Source organism: Triticum dicoccoides, chromosome 1B (assembly GCF_002162155.2).
Source record: "Triticum dicoccoides isolate Atlit2015 ecotype Zavitan chromosome 1B, WEW_v2.0, whole genome shotgun sequence".
In the NCBI taxonomy this organism is placed as follows: Eukaryota; Viridiplantae; Streptophyta; class Magnoliopsida; order Poales; family Poaceae; genus Triticum; species Triticum dicoccoides.
Genome location: NC_041381.1, coordinates 21,912,182 through 21,922,053, shown reverse-complemented (window position 1 = coordinate 21,922,053; position 9,872 = coordinate 21,912,182).

Below are 9,872 nucleotides of genomic sequence, written 5' to 3'. Positions count from 1 at the left end.
CGGGGCGACATCACAGAAAGGGCTTTAAAAGAAATGCCACAGTCGGACGTCGGGGCGACATCACAGAAAGGGCTTTAAAAGAAATGCCACAGTCGGACGTCGGGGCGACATCACAGAAAGGGCTTTAAAAGAAATGCCACAGTCGGACGTCGGGGCGACATCACAGAAAGGGCTTTAAAAGAAATGCCACAGTCGGACGTCGGGGCGACATCACAGAAAGGGCTTTATTCACAAGTAAATAATACTCATAATAAATATTCAATTCATGATAATAAACAAGTTCGTCCACCCACAGGAATAACATTTAACCGGACTTAGCACTCATGGGATTCACCGGAGTCTCTGTCATCAAACTGTTACTGTTAGGACAAGATAATACGAATTTGGACATGGAATAGATGATTCAAGGAATGTATGACTCTGCAGAGTTTGTACAAAAATTTTCCCACAGCCAACGGATTTCCGTAGTCACAAAGGACTAGTTCCGTTTACGGTTTTTCGGAAGAAAACACAGCTATCCAGTACACATCCATCCTACCTCTCGATGCCAGGACTCACCCTAGACATCGTCCAAGAAAAACTGTTGAGACGGGGAGATCACAATCTCGAATAGCATGGGATCAAATTTATATACGCGCGCTCTAAGGGGTGCCCCCCTCTCGGTCCCAACCGAAAACACCCATGCCCCCTGACCGGATGACTGGCTTTAATCCAGGGCCATGGAACCATCATCCCGGCCTCTCCTTTTGGTGTGTACCAGGAAAGCGGTTTGCAACTTACTAAACCATATTCCTTGCGGAAAACATGTGGTAGTACAGGGAAGGAAACGAGAGGAACTGGACCGATACGGTTTGACACTGAAGTCATATAGTCTGGCATAAGACTGGCATGCTACGACACTGCCATCTTACCCATCCTCATGCCAACACATGGCCATTCATACTCACATCCATCCACTTATGGATCATCGAACTCACTTACCTCAACATTGCATAAAATAACGTTCATCGGTATGCTCATCAACATGCCATGAAACTAACTAAATGCAAAACATGCCAAGACACTCATCATATCAAAAGTTCAAACATGCTTGCCTGGTTCAGAGTAGTCGGAGCCTAGCTCGGTGAAGTTCGCGGCTCAGTCACCTCCTTCGGTATCTATGGTATAAAGAAAATATATGCGCTATCGTAAATACCAAGGGGTGCACAAAAAGTATTCCAAATATTTTTCAAATAAATCTGATAAAAAACTAGACAAAATTTTAAAGAGAACAGAAAAAGAATCAATCAAAAATACCTTTCTATTTAAAAGTTATAAGGGTTTTTGTCTAGGGACTCATCTGTAATGAAACAGAAAGTTTCCAGGGGCTAGCTTATAAAAACAGAAAACGCTTCGGCAGAAACTACGCCAGCCCAAAGGGAAAGCGCATTTGGCAGAAGGCGTTTTCAGAAAATGCTTCGTTTAGAAAGGACAGAGAGGCTGACAGCGGGTCCCACTTGTCATGTTTAAACTTTCAAATGGGAGGGACGAGGCTCGTCGGCGCCCGAGGGCTGCGGTGGTCGCCGGCGGCGATCCACGGCGAGGTAAGGGGATCGGAGGTTACCAACGTGCTCACCATGTCCTTCCGCAACGGTGGGTGGTGGTGTTGGTCGCCGGGGAGCACCATGTCGACGGCGGTCTCAACTCCGGTGGACAGTGGTTCGGGCGTGGATGGAGCTCGTCGGAGAGGACTGCAAAGGCCAAATTGATGAGGGGGTTAGATTACTGGGTGTGAGAGAGGGCTACGGACGAGGTTTGGGCGCCGGAGATGGCCTCACCGGAGTGAATCAAGCTGGAGGCCGAGGCGGAGCAAGGCGGCCGGAGTTGGGGAAGGAGACCTCCTCGAGGTCCTCCTGGTGGCTTGGCAGGGTCCTGGGGAGGTGCAGTGAAGGTGCGTGCTCGAGGGCGAGCTCGGGTTCCTTTTTATAGGTGATTTGGGGCGGTGGCCGAGAACGGGGTTCTCCGGCGAAGCTTACGGCGGCGCAGGGCATTGGTCGGGGAGGATTAGGGGTCGAGCGCCCTCGTGGGGGTTCTATGGGTCCGTTTAGGTGCTAAACTGGCCGGGGTTTGGGTGTTTGGGTCGAGCTCGACGGAACGGGGGTGGCGCGGCCCGTCGGCGGCAGGGAGCACGTTCCGTGCTTACCGGGCCACGGTGATGGTGCCACGGGCGTGCGCTGGCATGCATGAGGCCACGCGGAGAGCCAGGGGGCTTTGGGCGGCGCTGAACGGCGTTCTGCCGTGGTGTGCCTTCTGTCGGCCACCACGGGAGGTCCCGACGCCGCAGAAGACGCCGGCGAGGGCGGGCCAGCGCGCCACCGACGCCAGGAAGGCTCCACGCACGCGTGTGAAGCTCCGGACAAAAGGGAGGGGCTGCGAGCATCGAGCCAAGCGCACTGTGAGCTTGTGACTGAACTCTGAAGAAAACGACACTGTAAAACTGAATTTTACTGAACTTTACTGAAAATGCAAAGAACAGTGCAGCTCAGGTGTTCGACAGAATGTTTTTGGCATCTAGGGATTTTTCCTTGAGCTGAAACTTGGTGGAGTGGCTACTCATTGCTCCAGTAGGCTGCATGATTTTTGGTGGAATTTTTGGAGAAGTGTGGATATGAATTTCATCAAATTTGTCAAATCTGGTCCAAACTTGCAGTGAGTGAAATTAGAAATATTTGAAAAGAAGAAGATTGGATCAAGATGGTTCTAGGTTGTGGGTACTAAAGACAATCCAGGGAAGTTGGTTTGGGATAAAAACTCAAAGGCAAAGTGGTACTTGCTTTGAAAATCACTTACGCTCAAAATAATTGGCAGAAATGTTTTGGGAGATAAAATAATTGAAATAAAATCCAAAACTTGTTTGGACTTGTTGAGACAGAGGATTTAAATTGCTCAAAGGTGGAGGGAGGGGTTTTGAGAAGATTTACTATAGGAGACATGGTAAAACCATGGGTGGTTTCAAAAAGAAAGAAGTCCCAAAACTCCTAGGGTTTCTTTTTTTAAATGAAAATAAATAAGTTTGAGAGGGTAACAACTAGAAGGAAAAGCTTCCAAAAATTCAACACCAAATTTGAAAGGGAAAAGAAAATCCTTGCCAAAGGAAAGGAAGTTTTTAAGAGGAAGGATTTCTGGAAAAGAAATTTTAAATGCCCTTTTTTAAAATCCAACAAAGTTATTGATGAAAACCAAATTAAAATTTTGGAGTGTCACAACACCTACCCCCTTAGGAAAAATCTCGTCCCCGAGATTTCAGCTGATCCTTAAATAAGTGTGGATGCTCTGTCCGAAGAAAATCCTCTCTTTCCCAAGTTGCTTCAATGTCGGTGTGATTGCTCCACTGGACTTTGAAAAACTTGATTGTCTTCTGTCGGGTCCTCCTTTCAGACTCCTCTAATATTCTTACGGGACGTTCCCGATAAGTGAGGTCTGGCTGCACGTCAATGTTTTCATGGGATACTTGTTTCTCTGGGTTGCTTACGCACTTCCTCAATTGCGAGACAAGGAACACGTCGTGGACATCGGATAATTCCTCGGGTAAGTCTAGCTGGTAGGCTACCGTGCCTCTTCGTGCCCTTATACAGAAAGGTCCGATGAATCTTGGTGCTAGCTTCCCTTTAATCTTGAATCGTTGCAATCCTCTCATAGGGGATACTCTCAGGTATACGAACTCACCGGGTTCGAAGCTGACCCTACGATGTTTTTGATCATAATAACTCTTCTGTCGACTTTGAGCGGTCTTAAGTCGGTCTCTGATTAGCTTGACCTTTTCCTCGGCTTCTCTGAGCATGTCTGGTCCGAAGATGCGGCTGTCTCCGGTCTCTAACCAATTTAACGGGGTACGACATCTTCGTCCGTATAAAGCCTCAAATGGTGCCATTTGTAGGCTGGCCTGGTAGCTATTGTTGTACGCGAACTCGGCGTATGGCAGGCTTTCTTCCCAACTGGTTCCATATGTGAGGACACATGCTCTCAGCATGTCTTCTAAAACCTGGTTTACGCGTTCTGCTTGTCCATCAGTCTGTGGGTGGTATGCGGTACTGAAGGCTAGTTGGGTTCCCAGAGCCTGTTGTAAATGCTCCCAAAATCTTGAGACGAACTGAGTGCCTCTGTCGGATATTATAGTCTTCGGGACACCGTGCAGACAAACTATGCGGGAAAGATAAATCCTGGCAAGCCTCTGAGTGGTGTGGGTCGTCTTTATTGGAATAAAGTGTGCCACTTTGGTTAACCTGTCAGTGATGACCCATATGGCATCATTCCCGTGTCGTGACCGAGGTAGTCCGACAATGAAATCCATCCCTATTTCAACCCATTTCCACTCAGGTATTTTGTTCGGTTGCAGTAGTCCAGCTGGTCTCTGATGCTCAGCTTTTATGCGTTGACCTGAGTCGCAACATGCAATGAAGGTGGCTATGTCCCTCTTCATACCGTGCCACCAAAATCTTTCCTGAATATCTTTATACATTTTGGTTCCTCCAGGGTGGATCGAGTACGGGGCGGTGTGGGCTTCAGCTAAAATTTGCTGTTTAAGGTCTTCTATGTTTGGCACGCAGAGCCTTTCTCCGTACCATAATATTCCTTCATTGTCTATGACGAATTCCGAGGCCTTGCCCATACTCAACTTTCTTTTGATGCCTTCGACGCTGGTGTGACCGGGCTGATCTCCTTTAATTTTCCCCACAAGGTCGGGTTGTATTTCCAAGTTTGATATGGTGCCTTCTGCTACCATTATCAAGTTGAGCTTGGCAAATTCTTGTTGGAATTCGGGCCTCAAGCTGTGCAGATTGTTTTCATCGGAGCTAGGGTTCCGACTAAGGGCATCGGCCACTACATTTGCTTTCCCTGGATGGTAATGGATACCAACATCATAATCCTTTACCAATTCCAACCAGCGTCGTTGCCGTAAATTTAGTTCTGGCTGCGTGAAAATATATTTGAGACTTTTGTGATCCGTATATATTTCACATCGATTCCCAAGTAAGAAATGCCTCCATTCCTTGAGTGCATGAATAACTGCTGCCATTTCTAAGTCATGAGTGGGATAATTTTCCTCATGCTTGCAAAGTTGCCTTGAAGCGTAGGCGACAACCTTGCCTTCCTGCATCAACACGCATCCGAGACCCTTTCTGGACGCGTCACAATATACTTCAAAATTCTTGTGTATGTCGGGTACAATTAATACCGGTGTTGTCGTTAATTTCCGCTTTAGTTCTTGGAAACTTTTCTCGCAGGCTTCTGTCCATTCAAACTTCTTATCTTTCTTGAGTAACTACGTCATAGGCTTGGCTATGGTGGAGAATCCTTCAATAAATCTGCGGTAATATCCTGCCATTCCCAAGAAACTCCGTATGTCCGTTATGCTGGCTGGTGACTTCCAGCCAAGTACGGCCTTGACTTTCTCTGGGTCCACTGCGATACCGTCTTGGGTCAGTACGTGGCCTAGAAAGCCTACTTGTCTTTGCCAAAATTCGCACTTGCTGAACTTGGCATACAATTGGTGTTTTCTGAGCTCTCCTAGCACAATCCTGAGATGTTCTGCGTGCTCTTCTGGTGTCTTGGAGTATACCAGAATATCGTCGATGAATACCACGACAAACTTGTCCATAAACTTCATAAATACTTTGTTCATGAGGTGAACAAAATATGCTGGGGTGTTAGTTAATCCAAATGGCATCACTGTGAACTCGTACAGTCCATATCTGGAGGTGAAGGCTGTTTTGGGGATATCTTCCGTTCGTACCTTCAATTGATGGTATCCTGACCTTAAGTCAATCTTTGAGAATACCTTGGCCTGAGAGAGTTGATCAAACAAATCGTTTATCCTTGGCATCGGGTATTTGTTTTTGACTGTGACCATGTTAAGTGCTCGATAGTCAATACACAATCTCAGCGTTCCATCCTTCTTTTTGGCAAATAAAATTGGTGATCCCCAAGGTGAGGAGCTGGCTCGAATGTATCCTTTGTCTAGCAATTCCTTTATTTGTTTCTTCAACTCAACTAATTCGGATGGTGCCATTCGGTACGGTTTCTTGTATATGGGGGTGGTTCCTGGTGCGAGCTCAATGCTGAATTCTATCTCTCGGTCTGGTGGCATGCCTGGTAGCTCTTCAGGGAATACATCTGGAAATTCACACACTACTGGAACCTTGTTTAGCTCAGAAACGTCCACCTTATTTAATCTTGGTTGCCGGGGTATTTTTCCTTCCTTGGCTGATACTCTTATTGTCTTCCCTTGGTGGTGTGTGAGAATTACGGTCCTGTTGAAACAGTCGATAAACCCCTTGTTGGTGGTTAGCCAGTCCATCCCTAGGATGACATCCAGTCCTTTATTTTCCAATACAATAAGATTTGCGTGAAACTCCAATCCTTCGAACTCAATGACCACATTCTGACAGTAATTCTGAGTAACTTGCTGAATCCCAGGGGACTTGATGATCATGGATTTCTCCAAAGGAAGCATCGAAAAATTATTTTGCAAAGCAAAACTTTTCAAAATGAAAGAGCGAGAAGCTCCAGAATCAAACAAAACCATTGCAGGTATTGTGTTGACAGGAAACGTACCGAGTACGATATCCGGAGCATTTTGTGCCTCCTCTTTGGTTACGTGGTTCAGATGACCCTTCCTGTGGTTATTGTTGGGATTGAAATTGTTTCGCTTGGGCGCTGAATTATTGCCGCCGTTGTTCGGCTTTGGGGTTGAGTTCCTTGGCTTGGGGCACTGTTTGGCATAGTGCCCTTCTTCTCCACAAGCGTAACAAGTAACGCCGGGGCGATAGGTGAATTCCTTGTCCCTTGCATGAAAATTCTTGATTGGGCGCGAGACATTGGATGAGGATTTGTGTGTCCCACCCTTTTGAAAATCTGTCCTGCTTCGGTGATTGCGAGCATGGTTAGTCTGGTCCCTTTTTCGCTTGCGGATATCTTCCAGACTGCGTCTCTCATTTTCCAGAGTAATGGCTTTGTCCACCAGTGTTTTAAAATCAGGAAAAGTGTGCACGACCAGTTGGCATTTAAGCGCGGGCGCCAGACCGTCAAGGAATTTCTCCATCTTCTTGATTTCAGTCATACGCTCTTCATTGGCGTAGCAGGACAATAGAGTAAATTGACTGTTGTAATCTGACACTGTCATGTTCCTTTGTTTGAGGTCATCGAACTCTCTCTTCTTGATTTTCATAATACTCTTAGGAATGTGTGCACCACGGAAACCTTCCTTGAAATCATCCCAGGTTATGTCATTTTCGTTGGGATGCATGTGCAGAAAATTCTCCCACCACGATGTGGCTGCTCCTGTGAGATAGTGCGGAGCATACAATACCTTTTCGGGGTCTGAACATTTTGCAATAATTAATTTCCTCTCCATATCTTGAAGCCAGTCCTCGGCTTCAAGAGGTTTGTCAGTGTGAGAAAATGTTTGGGGACGTGTCTTCTGAAGCTCAGATAACTTGGATTGCTACTGATACTGTCCATGGGGATTCCCCATGTTGATGACTTGGTTCATCATTTCACGATGTTGTTGCTGACTCTGTTCATAAAGGCGGCACATTTAGGAAAGTGTCGTTTCACTGTTCTGTTGACTCGACTGCCCTTGTGTGAAATTGTTGCCTGGTTGAGTGTCATAATCTTCCTCTGGCGGAGTAGGCATGGAGCGAGTCCAAGGACGAGACATTTTTCACTCTGAGGATATATTTTGTAAAACTCATAAGAAAAGTGAAGATGATTGCAAAAACAAATCCAAAATTGCACAAGGATGGCAAATAATTTAAATGACCAAGATCACTTAAGAAAACAAATCGAATTGCGCACGGAGAAGGACTGCTCATTACATATCTTACACGCAGGCGATAATTATACAATACATCACTCAGGATATGCGTACATAATCCTGACATGTTATTTAGGCTAGTGCACTTCTCCAGTTCCTACATGATGCGCAAACAGGCTACTCCTCACAACCTATGTACATATCTTACAAAGCGGTACATCGCATGACGGGCAAGCGCACTCAGCCGGAAATGTTGACGATCTCCTTGGCCCTGCCAAGGGTGAGGCGCAGTGAGGCTGGGGACTCGACCTCCTCCTCACTAATAGGCTCCAGACGTGAAGGGCTGCGTCGGGTAGATGGAGCGAGTGCCAGGGGCGGAGCAACACGAATAGGAGTAGGCACAGCGGGTGGTGCAATGCGCGCTGGAGTGGGCGCAATGGCCTGGTTGAACTCTTCGGTGGTAGGCAGGCGACGAGTAGGTGCATAAGATGCTGATGACGAGACAAAAGTCAGTGGCGGTGCGGCGGGCAGGAGCTCCCTCCTGTTGGCGGCACAACCATGGACTGAGTCCATGCGGGCAGCTACGAAGTCGTCCACCAGGTTGTCGAAGGCTACCTCCAGAGCCCAGAGATACTCAATAAGCATCTCAAAAGCCTCATCTCGTTCTCCTCTGGGGCAGGAGAATGCGTAGTGACAGGTGTAAGGCACATGGCATGGAAGATAGTGGTAGCGACGAGTCTTCATCGCGGGAAGGACATCCCTGAGGCGAGCTATCGCCTCACGGGCTGCCATCTGCATAGCATGCCTCTCCGTAGGCATGGCTCTTCCCACGAACCGGAAGCGGCGTAACTCACCACGCCCTCCCCTGAATTGCACCATGGTCTGGTGCATGGTCAGACTGTCGTTGACCTTGTGCTGGTAGAGTGTGAAGACTGGGCGCACAGACGGCCCCATCGCGACCTGAACGATGAAGGAGAGAAGCTTGACGAACCCATCGGGCACGTTGGCGAAGGTCTGAGACTCGCAGCTGTTGTCGGCCATCTACAAAGGTAAGCAAAAATTCTGAATGGTCAGATCATAAATTTATGCTGACAGTCAGAAAATGACTACAATTGCAAAAATATAAATTAGCTCTATCATGCTAATAACCAATTAGCGATCGCACCTAGTGGCTTCCTACAGTCAGCCTGGCTCTGGTACCAAGCTTGTCACGACCGGTTTTCCAATAAAAATATTTATTGAGAAACCAATCTTTTGAGTCCAGTATGAGAGAAATCCTCCTCACTGGTAGACAAATTCTTGATACAATAAGCCAGTAGCATAGGATATATTACAGGGTTGAGCTAGGGCTGCTCAACAAATTATTACAAGCGCGCCAATAATTATACATAATGGCGGATATAACACAATGGTGTGGTGGCATACTATTGACTCGAGGATAAAGTGATGGTGGAATAACACAGTGGGGAGTGTGATAACACGACTCTCAAACTGGCATCTCATCGAGCGTCGAGGTGAGGCTCGATAAATTTATTCGGGTTGCGGAAGCGGATATAAAACAGTGACCAAATCCAGGGTCGCACGAGACTGACTGGGATTCCTCTAGGCGTCGGACTCGCTATCGAACTCTTCATCCATAAGATCGCCTTCGTCAGCATCTGGCCAAATCAACAAGCCAGTGAGTACTTTGAAAGTACTCGCAAGACAGTTCGGACGTAAGATATAACAAATGCATGCATGAATGCGTCATGATTAATTCACCAATGTACATTTAAAGTATTAGCAGGTAAGGTAAGCAAAGAGGGAATCGGCGGTAGTCCACCTGAAATCCCGACAGAAATATAAATGGAAACCGATCGGGTGTCTGAAGCGACGCCTCGAAAGATGAACAAATAAATAAAGGAGAAAATCATGCCATAGTCGGGCGTCTTAGCGACACCACATAAAGGGCTTTAAAAGAAATGCCACAGTCGAACATCGGGGCGACATCACAGAAAGGGCTTTAAAAGAAATGCCACAGTCGGACGTCGGGGCGACATCACAGAGAGGGCTTTAAAAGAAATGCCACAGTCGGACG